General features: G+C 44.4%; 1 protein-coding gene across 3 annotated transcripts in view; it reads right to left on the reverse strand.

Moving 5' to 3' along the window:
* Positions 1 to 15,922, reverse strand: part of ARHGAP26 (Rho GTPase activating protein 26) — a 426,612-nt gene that overhangs the window by 324,023 nt on the left and 86,667 nt on the right. The window lies entirely within an intron of this gene.

Raw genomic sequence — 15,922 nt, forward strand, 5'->3', positions numbered from 1 at the left:
TATAATGAAAACTCTCAGAGGCCCTTGTCAATTTTTAAAAAATAAGCTTTCATTTAAGACAGTAATAAAAGCCAATGATCCTTCCTGAGCCCTCAGCTTCTGTTAAGGGTATAAAACCACGAAGGTACCTTTAAGTGGCCTAACAGACAAGGCTGCTCAGTGCAAATGTGCTTAACTTAATTCCGCACACAGCCTTCCTGCAGATTAGGCTAATCATTCAAATTACCCTTCTCCAAGCTTCCCTCACTGAAGGGGAAATGGCATTATGTTCAAATTCCCAGAGGAGGGAAACATGAGGCAAAACTGGTAACAAGGCCTGGCTTTAATAAGACACGGGCTGGGAGGAGGGCGGTCTTCTGGCTTCACAGATCAACACAGCCTACTAAATAAAAGCATCGTGGTCCTCAACGCTTCTCTTTCTTTGCTCCCATTTTTGTCCCTTAAGAGTCAAGGGGTCATGTTTTTCATCTTCTGATTTTGTTTGGTTTGTTCCTTGTCCTTGCACCTGGCAGGGCATCCTGCCCAGCCTGTGCTGAATAAATGCGGAGGGAGTCATGGCACCCAAACCCCATCCCCAGCATTCCTCCCAAGCAATGGCTGCTCGGGAAAAGCCAGGCTCAGGCCCTACTGCAATCCTCAAGTCCAGGGCTCAAGCTACTGCATGGAGCATGGACCACCCTCCCACAAAGTCAAATGACCCAGGTTCTGAGCTAACTAGGGCTTGTGCAAAGCACTTTGTTCTACAGTGCAAGACACGACACTTGGGGTGAAAAAGGGGAACACAGGAGCCAACTTCCAGTCCCTCTCTGGTTCAGTCACTTGGTCCTAGACAAAAAGTCAAAAGATGCTGGAGGGGAAGCAGGTTTCTCTCACAACTGGCCATCCCAGGCAGAGGACAGCCCTCAGAACACAAGCCACCCTCCAGCAAGTCAAGAAGAACAGAAGCATCTGGAAGTCAGAACACTGTAGGGAGGAAGGAAAGGGGCAGCCCCAGGCAGGCAAGAGCAAACAGGGGAGAGTGCTATTTTAGAGTGAAACAGGAGCCCTCCAAGAGGGCATCCAATGTGCACTGATTCTTTAATCTGAATGTTCCTCAACTAGAACCCACAAAGAAAGGCTGAGTGAGGAGTAAGAACAGCTCTGCCCCTGTATCCACCATCCTCCTGGGCCTCCCGAAGAGGACGAGACAGACTCCAAGTTGGACCATCATCTCGACAACATGAAAAAAATGTGAAACATAAGCCAGGCTTGGGAAAGATTCCAGCAGGCACCTGAAAGGCTGTGCTGCCAGGGCCAGCCGCCAATGCAGACCGAGGAGCAGCTAATAATAATGCACAATGGGGCTTTGTGGGGTCTTTTCACAGGAAGACCCATTTCACCTGGGAGCTCATGACCAGAAGGTAACCTGAATTCACTGTCCAGTTGCCCAGAGCACACTCTGCCATGGCAGAAGCCTGAGTAGCACTGCAGACTGGAGGGACCAAAGGGCCTCGTCCCTTAATGGAAGACTGGGGATGAGTGCTGCTATGGAGTCAGTACTGGGCTCTGAGCCAATGAGGACAGCTGGGGTGAGTAAGAGCCCCAATCACTGGAACCTGAAATGTTCTCACCTTGGACTTAGAGAAAACTTCCAGGAAAGCTACAGTAGACACCTGTTGTTTTCTTGTTCAGAATCCATAACCCAGACGTTGGGACCACATCTCAAGCCTATTTGGGAGAACCTCCCTTCTCTATTTGAATTCTATGGGATACTGGTTATAGGTTGATCAACCCCAACCTCTTGCTCTAGCCCCAGCCCCCACTGGCTCCTGGGTTCAAGTTCCAGCTCCACCACTTATCAGATATAAAACCCTGGGTCAAGTCTAAGTTACATCATCTGAGAGAAGCCTCAGGTGGGCTGGACACTCTGGACAGGCACTCTACCTACCACAAAACTCCTCTTTAGGCTAAAGCTGTGCTACTCTCTCCGGATATATTAATCCTTCAAAAATAGGCCCCACTGGGGAGAAGCATGATTATCCATGTGTAGAGCTCAGAGAAGCTAAAGGACTGACATAAGAACACACAATCAGACAGAAGACACCTATGACTCCAGTGTTCTCAGAACTGAGACCCTTATAGCATTTGGCAACAAGTTAGCTCACCCCATTAATCCATTTTGTTCCCCTGTCCCAGATGTAATATATAATTATAATGTAATTATATGAATAAAATTATAGCAATATTAATTATATAAACTCTACATTATGATTTCCAATGTACTTTTATGTACCTGTGTCAACTTTGTTGAAATATTCACAGAACTGAAAGCTTGGGACTTAATGGGTTAAGATAACCCCTCTGTTACTTGGGACAATGGAAAAGACATCAAAATGAGAATACTCAAAAACCATTGCTTCTGACCTACTTCAACCCAAAAGCATTGGTGATGTCTTAGGTAAATTATCACCCTGGATGTGCAACTCATCCAATGATTCATTTCTGCAGCTTTTGCTCTGATGGGCACAGGACTCTAACATGCATATTCCAATGAGGAAAAGGGTGGGAGGGGCTGGCACTGAGGCTGGAGCATGCCAAGCATCATGGCCCCACTCACATAACCTCACTGTTTCATGTTCGAGTGGTGCAAGAACAGCAAGAGCCCTGCAGAGCCAGTAATGTTTACTTTGCAGAACATCTGTTGCTAGAAAAGCAGAGTGTTGTCCAGAGCAGAGCAAAGTGGTCAATGCCCATATCCGGGGAAGACAAGGTTCTTCTTCTCTGAGCGAGGAGACCAGAAAGGCAAGGACATGGAAGCAGCTAGAAATCTGGCTTTGTAAGACTGTTCCTAAAGCCATCTGGTCACTCAGAGTCCGGAGGAAAGTACCCTTCCCTTCCTGAAGATGCCATGCTTTGCCTCAGCAAATACTAATTTGCACAGAATTTAAGAGAATTTAACCCAAATGTGATCCCTCTTTCACTAAGGAGAAGATTTATCACAATTTTAAAAAACTGAAAATCTGCCTTAATCTTATGCAAATTTACAGGAAATATTGCAAATCAAGACATTTCCTTTGACTCCATAGGGAAAACTGAATAGAATTGTGCACACACAAACAGGCATGCATGTGTATACCCACATAATAAAGAACTAAAGATAACATTACAATTTTATTTCTTTTCAGTGGATCTACTGTCTTTCTGGGTCATAGTTACCCAAATTGCATATAAGTATCCTTAATATTTTCTGCTACTCAGTCACATTCTTCTCTCTAGATTTAGAAAGTGATTGCAGTTAATAAAGACCAACGGCAGAGGTAAGAACTTGCAAAAGGACTGGCCTTTTGGCTGCTTTAAGAACAAGAATACCACAGTCCCCAGCCCTTGCTAATCTGTTCCTTCTTTCAATGCCAATCACACTCACTCTCTGGGCCTCATTCTGAAACTCCATGTCATAGAATACAAAATGTGCCTAGCACAGGGCTGGACAGTGACTCTCAAAATCTGCTGTATGGGCCAGGCACAGCAACACATGTTGGCTTACAGGTGGAGTGCCAGAGGTTACCACAGAGGGCCCGTGACTCAGAACTGAGAGACAAACACAAGTTCTCCAAAGACTCCAGTTTACTACACATCCCCATTCCCAGGAAAGCCCTGCATACTCAAAACCAAAGTCTCTCCTCACCTCTTCTCCTCCCCCAAAGAGCCAGTTAACAGTGAGGAAGGGCATCACCTGACCATCTGACTTGCCACACATTTTGACACCTGCCTATCATCTTTGATGGGTGGCCTACTTCATGCACAATGTCCATTCCCAAGCCTGTCCATTTCACCTCCAAGCATCTCTCAGTTCTGCCCACTCCTCCCATCGCAAACCCTTACCCAACTAGTCCCATTTGCCTGAGTAACTGTAACTGATTCCTTTCACATGTCCCCACATCCACTTTTGTTCCTCTGGTCAGTTCTTTGCACAGTAGTTTCAGCCCTAGGATGGTTTCCCAGAGTTCTAAAAATAAAGACCAAAGCCCTTCTCCCTGAGGGGCCCTGAAGGGTGTGACCCCGCCACCTCCTTCTCTGGGCTCTGGGTGCTCTGGCCTCTGAGGCTCCTGGAGGGTGTGCCACTCTGCCTGGAGCTCTCAGCTCAAAAGTCCCTTTCCCCAGGAAACCTTCTCTAAGCAGGCCACAACTGACTCTTGTTTCTTACTCTCTGTGTGCTATACCCCTCTTCTTTAGAGTAATTTTATATTTGTTCAGGTAATTTTTTTCATTAATATCTCCCCCGCTAACATCCCATACAGGCAGACTCTTGTCCCTTCATGCACACCACTATATCCCCAAACCCAGCACAGTGCAGGGCCCAGAGCAAGTGTTGCTGAAAGAAAAATGAGGGGAAGTTGGGCATTCCACAGGTCCATCAGCCTTTAACAAGGGACAAGTGAAAAAAAGATTAGACAAACTATGGAAAGTTCTCCTTAAGTCTGGTTGAAGCTTGCCATAAGTGGAAGGAGCAGACGGTGAACAGGGAACCACTATTTACTTAATGCCCCTGCTGATGGTGGCTGGAAGGAGAGTCACCATCATCAGAGGCATTAAGCAAAACCTCTATTCCAAGGAGCTAGAAAAATGAACTACAAATCAGTCAAATGCCAGCCCAAACTATGTCACCATTCCCAAGCCTGGAGTCAAACCAGAATAAGGAAGTGTCTCCAGAGGACCCCCTCTTCTTTCTCCTTATCTAAGCAAACAGAACACATCCTATCAGAAACTGTGCTTAGAGGGAAGCATTTCCCCCTACTCTCCATTTCCCCAATTCAGCATGTGACATTTTATACCTAGTTCATTGTGCTTGGCTCCAGGAAAAGCAAGAGGCGGGCTCTTTTAAATGCTATTCTACAGCCAGAATTCTTGCACTATACCAACAAAAAGAAGCAGACCGTGTTCAAATCTCAAACCAAACAGAAAGTCACCATAGCATTTGATAGTTTCTGTGACATGTGTTGTGAACTGCCACTAGATGGCAATCAACCATATCAAAGAAGGTATGTTTCTCAAGAAGAAATGACAAGATCTGGACAGATCCTGCCCCATAGGTGAAGACCACTCACCTGAGAAGAAAAGCAGCTCACTCAGGGTGCTCAGTTGGCAGGGGAGGGAGGGTTTTGGCCTGCACATGGGAAGAACTACTCTAACACCCTCAGAGAGCCTGTGTTCATCTAAGCAGTCAAGCCAGAGCCAGGGTGGGGAGGGGTGGTAGGAATGAAGTCACTGCCAGCATGGCTCAAATTCTTTCAAATCTAGCTGGGACAGACTTTGGAAAACCTCTTATCTCCCTGAGGCGGATGATACGCCCACCAACCCTATCCGTCACACACATTATATGATGTATATTCTGATTATACATCTGCATGCTTTTCCTGGAGCCATTTCCCTAAAACTATTTCCTAAATGAGGCCATACCAGTACTGACCCTGGAGAATTTGTTTTTCCAGGCAGAGCATAAAGGATAATGAAATTTTCAGAGTTGATTCTAAAAATGAAATCAAATAGAACATGGAAGGGTGGTGCCCTTTCCAAGATGAGGTTTTGAATTCTACTTACATGGAAATACCCTTCAGGAAAAATATGGGAATCCCAAATCCATCTAAATACACATCAAGATCCCTATAATTATGGGTTAACTTATCCATTACTTTACCATGAAACATGCACCTATTAAAAATATTCAATTATTCCATCCTCACAACCATCCTGTAAAATAGATAATATCATCTCCACTTTGCAGATGGCGAAACAGAAGCTCAGAAAGATTAAATAACCTGCCCAAAGTTTCACAGTAATGAGTGGTAGGACAAGAAACCTTGTCCTTCTGACTTCAAATCTCTTTATATGCTATCACCTCATTTTCTCAAAAATTTTAGAATTTGGTATCAGGGCACTCAAAAAATTAAACAAAGGTATGTCTATATCCCATATCCTTAAAAGGAACTTAATTTAAAAGGGTTTAATATGTATATAGAAAACTATAAATGAAGGTTGAATCAGAGAGTAAAAAAAAAAAAAAAAAAAACCTACCAAAGTGCAAATGGGATATTATTCCAGCTGGGGCCACTGGAGACTACACAGAGAAAAAAAGAATAGGGAGTGGCACTTGCCCTGAGCCTTATTTGGATATGCACAAATGGGAGGGGGCACAGGGCTGGGAGGCAGGCCTGGGAAGGTATTCAAGAAGAAGAAATGGAGCAAAGAGATGCAGTAGCAGAGGACCACCCAGAAACAACAGGAAGTTCATCTAGTGGGACAGGAGGGGAAGTGTGTAGGGAGGTTAGAATCAAACCCAGGAAGGTCTTGGTTGCCACAGAGGAATGTAGACTTTCTCCCTTAACAAAATGGAAACCAGATTTTTACAGAGGAGTGGCAAGGTCAACCTATACATGGATTAGGCCTTTTACTAAGAAGCTGACCCAGAACTTTGTTTTGGGACACCTACTTTAGTTTGTCCATCAAGCTTCACTGTTAGATAGTACAACTACAGTCAAGAGGCTTCCTCCCTGTGGGACAACTAGATGGCAGGGAACACAGAATCACCATTCAAACTGGACTATACAGACCACTGCAAAGCCAAGAGATAAGGAAAGAGTATGCACAATTCAAAGAAGCTCTGCTCCCTACTGAAAGCTCCAAGTACTACTTACCAATAATCAGTAGCACTGTTGTGAGATGTACTGAATTATATACAGTTCACCTGTGTATGCAAAGTATAATTTTACCTTTTATATTTAGATATTCTATATTATTACATTTATATAAATAGGCATATATCTATATATTGTAAATTATTTATGTGTTTTTCATGTATCGTAAATATTAACTTACTCTCATAAGAAACTGAGAATTCTAGGGAGGAAATGCCATGTGTGTGTATATGTGTGTGTGTGTGTGTGTGTGTGTGTGTGTGTGTGTTTGCTGAGGATCAGTTCCCCCAGCTTTATGTATTCTAGGCTAGCACTCTACCACTGAGCCACATTTCCAGAACAGAACATGTTCAATGTCAGTGAAAAGCATATATAGTAGGCACTTACTAAACATTTGCTGAATCCATTACTACTGCATCAAGTGATTTAATCGGTATCAGATGTATGATGAAAACTCAAGCCCTAAGGAGCCTCCCATAGTCAGGTACAATGGCACACACCTATAATTCTGGAAACTCCAGAGGCTGAGGTAGGAGAATTTCAAGTTCAAGGCCAGTCTCAGCAACTTAGTGAGGCCCTAGGTAACTTAGGGAGACTCTGCCTGAAAAATTTTTTAAATAAAAAGGGGTGGAGATTTAGCTCAGTGGTCCAGCACCCCCAGGGTTCAATCTCTAGTACTCCCCCCAAAAAAAGCCCATCCCATGACTGAATTGCTCATACCAGACATAAAGAAGCTGGACACAGGGAATTGAGGTACCATGTTTAGCCCAGTTATATTCATATGCTGTCCCAAGATATGATAAGGCAGCAGAAGGTCAGTGCAGGAAAAAGTCCCTCAAGGAAAAGTGCAGTATTTACTTAGTTGCAACAAAGAAACCCATTTTGTAAAAAACTGATCAATGGAGGGTGCAAAAAGAGAGGGTATTTCCAGGCTGCTGAAATACAAATCAATCAGTCAATCTCTCACACAGAGAGAGCATGTATGACATGCTTGGTCTCCCCAGACCCTTGGTCCCACACTTCTAAGTTGTGCGACTTCAGCCACATTCTCAACCTTTCCAAGTGTCCATGTTACTATGAGGATAATAGGAACTTCACAGGGTTGTCATGGGAATTAAAAAGGCAAAGAAAGGGAAAAAGAATGGCAGAGCAGAGCACAGGACAGTCCTCAGAGGCTGGCCTGCCTTCCTTCCCTTAAGCAGAGGCTGAGTGGAAGTCTCCAGCAGGTTAGAGAATCCACAAAGGGAGAGTTTTCATTAGCATAAGAATTAAGCCATTTTTGCCTCAGTGAGTCACCAAACTAACCAAATAACCCTATATACTTGGAGCACTTAAAGGTTTTCCTCAAATGCTTAGAAAACCCTAAAGCATCTACAAATCTACAATTTCCTTTCACCCCCGACAAAGAAAAGCAAGGCAAAAACCTTGGATTAAACAATGCTATTTTGGAATAGCATATGCAGCTTAGTGGTAGATCAATTTGCCTAACATGCCCAAGGCCAGTGGATGGGTCCCCATCACCACAAAGACACACTCATTTTAAGGAACTAACTCAAAGCAGCAAGGTTTTCGTCTTCATAATTTGATTAAACTCAAGTAGGGGCATTTAAATGCTCTAGGGAAAGTGTGGTACCAGCAAATCCCTTTAGTCAATTGCCTAAGAGGATGAAAGAATTCATGTGCCAAAGTGACATCCAAGAGGCTTGGAATTTACATGAGGTGTGCATGCCCCAGGTGCTGGGCTTCCTGAGAAAGAAGTACCCTAAGCAGAGGAGGGAGGGGGACTTGAAAGGAGAGGGGAACATGAAAAGGAGACCATGCAGGTCAGACCAAGGGGTCTGCACAGTGAGCAGGTGAGAGGGGCTAGGAAGACCAGGAAGCCCCAGTCAGAGAGGAGCGTGGGAGAGTCACAGCAATACTGTGATGCTCAACACCAAAGACAGGAGCAAGGAGCCAGGTGGCAGGGTCTCAAGGCTTGACTTTTGCTTTTCCTTCCCTCTCAAGCAAGGCTTCTCAAGTTTTAACAAGCCCCCAGCCACCAGGGTATCTGTAAAAATGCATATTCTGATTCAATAGGCCTGGGAGCCCCAGAGTCTGCATGTCTAAATGAAGTCCCAGGTGATGACATCATGCCGGCCCTATACTACACTCTTTGGCACAAGGGTTTGGACTTCCATCCGAGACCCTGAAAGAAAAACTCAGTGGCTTTGTGCTTCCAGCGTGATGCTGGGAATATACAAGACCTCAGTAGATACTAAAGAATCAGTGAATGAATACCTTGAGAACCAGTTGCAGACAGAATAAAACCAAAAATGAGCCATACCTTACATAGCCACCACACAAGGGGACTTAGAGAAAGCTCTTGACACACCTCAACGGTACCAAGCCCATTGGAAACTCAGGAGTAAAATTCCACCAGAAGTATCTTTCAGTGCTTTTTTTTTTTTTTTTTTTTTTTTTTGCTAATGGTGAAAGCATTTCTAGATATTCTTACAGCAGGGCGCACCTTTATGTCATTCTCGGAGAGCATTTTCCAAAAGCCCAACTGAGGAAACACAGACTCTGTTAAGTCTCAGGAAATAACCATAGCAACTAATACCCCCCAAATAAAATGATGTCTTCACAAGGATGTGCCGGCTCAATTAGATTAAGAGGGTGACGTGTACCATCTGAAAATTTACGGTCGTAAACTTACAGCAAAAGCCAGACCTTCTTGGAAGAAGTTTATAAGAAAGGCTTTGCCAATAAATCGAAGATTTGGGGAAAGAGCCAGAAAAATTGAGGAGATGAGGAACTGGAGCAGCAGTGTTCTGCTCTGTCAAGTTCTGAGAGAGGGCCAAAGTATCCACATACAAATCCGGAACTTGATTAAATAGTTACACATCTGAGTGCCACCACTTCAAGCCACTGAACTTTTGTCCTTTTTCTGTGCCTTCCTTTATTCATAGTACAAAGGGGAAACAAGTACTGCTACCTCAGAAAAGCATTTGGAGATACTGACTAAAATAATTATAGAACTTTTAAATGCCAAAATGGAAAATTGCAAAACAGTAAATTAGGATTGATGATGGATTTCAGCCACATTCATTTCTCAATGGATCATCACAGGATGCAGCCATTTCTGTTCCAAGGTCTTTACATTGGAGTTGGACTTGTGAATGAAGGAGCCAGCATCCATAGATCTATAGCCTACTGTCCACACCCTCAGAACTGCCTCTTTCTTGCAAAACAGATCTCTGCAATCACATTTGCACTGAACAAATCCAGGCATGTAAGGACCTCATCTGAAAAGCAGGAATAGAATACCAAAGCCTGTCACCTCCCTGTCACCCCTGAAACTTTTCCAGGAAAGGACAAAAAGAAAAGAAACCACCAACCAATAACCCAGCCCAAAGAATCAGTGCTTAATTGGCATTCAGTAGTTGTTAACTCAGAAAGTCACAGACAGCATAATCAGACACACTTCTGGAGGTTTTTATCAACAGCAAAGACCATCTTGAAGGTAGTCAAGTAAACTGAGGTCGTCAATAGCCAAATATGTCTAGAACACTGGTGCTGGGGCTTTGGAACAGCCTCCCAGGGTGCAAAATCCCATCTCAGCCACTTGCATGGCATCTGTTCTCAGTTTCCACCTGTGTGAAATGGAACTATTGAGAAACCTGCCTTCTGAGGTTCCTGTGAGAAATCAAGACAATATGTGGAAGTATTTAGCACAGAGCCTGGCCAGCAGTAAGCACTCAATAAACCATAGGTGTTAGTGTTAGACACTTTTATGTAATAATGTAGTACACAAAACGCCAGGCTGATTTATGTCTGCAGACAGGAGAGGATGATCCAGCCACCCGGCCACCTCCTACCCTTCCTTATGCCCGCCCCCACCATGTGGACCTCCTCTGGTCCACCCTCCACACCTCCTCATGCAGCATTATTAGGATCTACACTGAATCAGCCTAATCCTGGAGCACAGATCAGACACTCCTCAACACTAACACCATAGGAAGAAAGGCAGCAGCTCCTCAGCACCAGAACAAAGTCAAAAAAAGAAGATTCGTTTGTCTCCCAGGGATAAAATGAATGTTTCCCAAAGAAAATAAAAAAATACCAGTATCTGAACAGAGCCACACCAAATAACATTCTCAGAAATTAGTTTCACTTTCTTTTATCCCCTGTTTAATAAGCCACTTCCCTGCCGTACCTCAGCAAGGCCCCAAGCAGGAAGGTCCCAGAAGGCAAATTCTCACCCTTCTCAGATGTTTCTGAGAAATCAAGGTTCCTGCCTCCATTCCTCCATACCCAACACTAATAGCAACACAGTCTCCTCCCAGGCCCAGTAAGAAGTGGTGCTCCAGCTAGTTCTCATGTACTCCTTGTTCCAGACCACCATGAAATTTGAGAGGCCAAATCAGTAGTTCTTAAAATATGGTACCACTTGAGACAGACTCTCCTAGGGTGCCTGCTGCAGCAGTGTCAATCAAAGTGTCTGAAGCTGGGGCACAGGATTTGGCTTCCCCAGCAATTTTTATGCATGTTAAAGTCTAAGAATGGATACTACCTAAACCTTCAGAACATCTAGTGCCAAATACCAACAATGGAATCACTGCAGACTGCATAATGGGAGCTCCACAGAGCAAGCTGGACTTCTAACTCCTGATAGTGAGTTGACAGACACTGACAAAGTGGGCAATCAAAGCTCAAGTTGGAAGAAATCCAGGTGGCCACAGGGGTAGAAGGGAGAACATCACAATTCAATTATTTTTTGAGAGAGAGAGAATTTTTAACATTTATTTTTAGTTTTCGTCAGACACAACATCTTTATTTGTATGTGGTGCTGAGGATCTAACCCAGTGCCATGTGCATGCCAGGCAAGCACACTACCGCTTGAGCCACATCCCCAGCCCACGTAATTCAATTTTTTAAAAATCACAAATTCCAAAGCTGGAATTGTTTTTCAAAAAATGTTCTCCATATTTTCTCTAATTCTGAAAACCACACAATCGAGAAGAATCGCAACGCTGTTTGGAGCCTGATTTGTAGAAACCCAGTTCATGGCACCTGGAGGTGATGAATGGCCCTGATGCTGACTGCCAGAAACCTATCCGGAACCAGGCTCCCCAAGAGAGGGACAGCTGCCTTCAGTGCCTGGGAAGCCAAGCACTCCTGGACCACAGGCCTAGGCTAAGGCTGCCAACACAAGCTCTGCCCCAGTTAATGTTCTGTCTCACACAGACTCAAGTGGAATCCAGGATTCAGGCTCCCGGGGCAGCTGGAAAATGGAAATGCCTGAGGTAGAGGCAGGACAGCTTCAGGGGCATGCAACCTGTACAGCTGTGCAGGGACTCACGCTCCAGAGGACCTGCTTGGTTTTATGCCCTGCTGTAGCTCTCTCAATTTTTTCAATAATTTTATCTTTGAACTTGGGGGTTGTAAGTGAAATCCAGTGGGAGAGTGGAGTGCATGCATGAACAGAGATGTGTAAGCCAGGGTATCATGGTATCCATTGGGGTTTCTTGTGGCCCCAGATGTACATAGTCCCTTGATGCCAAGAAGTACAGAATTTTGAAGGATCCATGACATGTGGGAGCTCAGAGAGTCTTAAAGTGGGTACAAGGTAAGCATGCTCTGTCTACAACTGCTTCTACCTGAGAGGCCACACCTTCCTTTCAATTAGAACTTGCCAAGTGCAAGAAGGCAGGTGGATTCTGAGAAACTTGTGACCCACAGATCCTATCAAAGCTTTTCTTATTTGAGTTATTCCCCTGGATAAGCCAACCACTGTGTGGATGATACAGAATAGGAAAATGGGGCATCACGAGTTCCTTTCCCTTGCAGGCCCTCTTTACTCAGTAAGCAGAAGGTACAGTGTGCTGGGGACATGGGTACATCAGGAAGAGAAAGAACAGCCCTGAGTTATTTTGTGCAGAGTTTCCACTGTTCTTGGAAGAACAAAATAAATGCATATAAGGTATGAAGTATGAATGGCACAACTTTGGTCATTCTGCATACTAAACATTTAAAACTGGCATTGTATAGCACAAAGATGAACAGATAATTTCATACTAACAGTTTAAATTTAATTTTTTTTCCTTTTTAGAACAACACTAAATAGCAAATTTAAAACACCATGAGTCAACAGAGACCAGGAAAGAAAGAAGCTATTTTAGATCTTTAATAGCATTTATGGCTGCTTTTTACAGAGTCCTACAGATTACATGCCACTCAGGTGCAGGAACACCCAGGGACTGCTTTCCTATCTCCATTAACTCTTTTCCCCTCCAACTGGTACCTGGAGGAAGACCCCTGTCCCGGTGGTACCACCACTGTCTCTGGCCTGGACTCTAACTGGCCTCCTCACTTTCTCCAGTTGCCCAGAATGACCTATTCAAAAGGCAGATCTGGTCTTGTCACTGCCCGGTCCATCTCCTCCCCAATTGTGACTCTTCTCATTTCGTTGAAGATAAATCTGACCCAAACCTACAAAACTGCCTCATCCGCACCACCCATCAGCCTTGCCCTCTTCTGTGGCCTACCCCACTGGCCAACTTTCAGGCCTTCAAAGGTGCCAGGATTACTCCAGGAACAAAGTGTGGCCCATCTGCCTGGAGGTGCCCTCGGGTACTGTCCCTCTGCCCCCAGACTCAGCTTGAAGGGTCAGTTCCTCAGGGAAGCCACCTCCTCTCATTCCCCACCCATCCCAGGGGTAGACTCTCCTGGCTCTCTATGAAGGGATGGGAAGGGTTAGGATTCCTTTGATTTGGGTGTTTAATATGTACTTTCCTGGTGACTTATAAAATTCATGCAGGCAGTAGACATGACTTTTGCTCATAAAAGGATAGTTGTCACAATCCTAGCCCTAATCATGTTTTTGATACATAAACAAATATCCAAATAAGAACGTGACTCTTTTTTTTTAAAGAGTTCAGTCAGAAAAATGACAAACCCTGCAATTCCCTTTTTAAAAAAGGAGAAATGGGGTCACAGGAATAAAGACAAAAAAAAAAATCACCATCCCATTATCTGCATCTTCATGATACACACAAAGCAAACCAGAACCCATTTCCTAGGCTTGATTTTGAAGCAACAAAATACACATTCCCCACTTACATTCTTCCTCATCCAACAAGATGCTGCTTCTGTTTTTCAATGTACCACTCATGAATTTTCAAACCACTTTGCCTACAGGCAAAAATTAGAAGAAGATTTTGCATTTGTGTATCCAGATAGGTTGTATATCTAGGCCAAAAGTTTAAATATATACCCTGGTGACAAGTTATGCCAATGATCGTCAGGTAATTGCAGAAGCTGTCCTTTCTAATATATCAGGTATTACTTGAGGAAACACACACCCACACTCTCAAACATGCCCTTTGGGGAAGTGTCTCTTGATTTGGCTTTTGGAGTTCACCTGCATCAGAATATCTCAGAATCACTAAGAAATTCTGGGAATTAAATCTGGGAATCTGCTTTTTTTAATAAGTTCTCCAGGTGATTGTGATGCACCATAGGTTTAAGCAGCACTGTTAGAGGAAGACATTGCAGTCAAGGTTTAAATATGAGGGAACTGGAAGGAGCTAGTAACACTGAACCTGAGACAGCAGGGAAACAAAAAAAGAAAAAAGGAAAGCAATGTCCTGCAGACCCGGAAAGTCCCTGGCAACAGGCCTCCAAGAAAGTAGCAGGAAAATGTTCCCAGAGAGAAGGACCATGGAAAAACCCTAGGCCATTGTTCTCGAGGGTCATTAATTAATTTGGCCATTTTACTCTCATGGACACTTCCTCCTATCTCAAGGTACTCCTGGGTTAGTAAGAAATTCTGACATGTTCCCCTGCTGCAGGAAGGATGGGTGAACGTGACCCAGGGACCAGCTGGAGGAAGGAAGGTTACTCCTCACAGTCTCACAGCTTCTCCAGGGTATCTGAGAGGAATCCTGCTCCTTGAAGCCTGCCCCAGAGACTAGAGTTGCAGCTGCTGCTGGCTGCCCCTGCTCCCAGCGCAGCCTCGCTGCCCCTACCAACCAGAAACCTTGAGGAATGAGAGGATGCACAGGAAGTCTCCAGCCTGCGTCCACCAACTTCAGTACCCTCTCCTACACTGGGAGGGGTAGTGTCCCCAAAGTGCTGGTCTACCCAAAACCTGCCAGGTGACCTTATTTGGAAACAGAATCTTTGCAAACATAATCAATTAAAATGAGGTCACACTGAATAAGGATGGGCCCTAGATCCAGTGACCAGCTTCCTTACAACAGGATCAGTCACTCAGGGAAGGTGGCCATGTGAAGACGGAGGCCCAGAGGGGCAAGGGCTGTGTCACAGCACCCAGACTTCTCTTTCCCAGCACTTTCCAGACCTCCTCAATGTGGATAGTGCTCCAAGAGGGCCAAGTGAGGACAGAACTGTGCATTGCTCACCACCCACCCAAGGGAGGACAGAACTGTGCATTGCTCACCACCCACCCAGCTAGGCCCAGGAGTAAAGGAACCACTAACTGCACAGCATATATGTGTATGGATACCCCTCGTTCTTCACTACTTGATCAAGAAGTGGTCTGTCTTCTATGTGACTTCTCCCAGCTATAACTAAACTTCTGTTAAAGGAATAAACTGAACTCATTTATTCTGTTATTCATTCAAAAAACTATGAATTGTGTACCTTTTTAAAATATATAATTTAGTGTAAAAATATCACTACAGAGACCAACATAGGCAAGAAGCAGATATGACCCATGTCTTCATGGCATTATAAGTGGAGGTGTAGGGAAGTGTAAGTCGCTCATCGATAACCTCACATCCAAGCCTGAAAAAATGATAAAAACTATCACGTTCATGAGCATGTCTCCCCTGCTAAGACATGTCCTCCTTAGAGTTTCCAGGGCTGACACAGTACCTGGCACACAATGAACAATCAATAATGTGGATGAATGAAGGATGAATCGACTGAGGACAGGTGGGTAGAAGAACAGATGGAAGAAAGAAAGGAATAATGCCTGGGACATGACAGGCAGTTGACAATGACAGACAGAGGGAAGATGAATGGATATGAAGTATCCACACACCTGACATGAAATGTGCACAGAGCATAACTTCAAAGTGCAAAAGATGCCAAAGCCCTCTTAAGTGGCACCTCCAGAACCCTCCCCTCATTTCATTCCAGAATGACCAAGTGCCACCCAGCACTTGCTGGGAAACAGTAACTTCAACTGATTGTGTAATCATTAGGTGGAAAAAAAGCTTCACAACATGAAGATGCTCTGTCTT

Source organism: Spermophilus citellus (assembly GCF_964194105.1).
Source record: "Spermophilus citellus genome assembly, chromosome: 1".
NCBI lineage: Eukaryota > Metazoa > Chordata > Mammalia > Rodentia > Sciuridae > Spermophilus > Spermophilus citellus.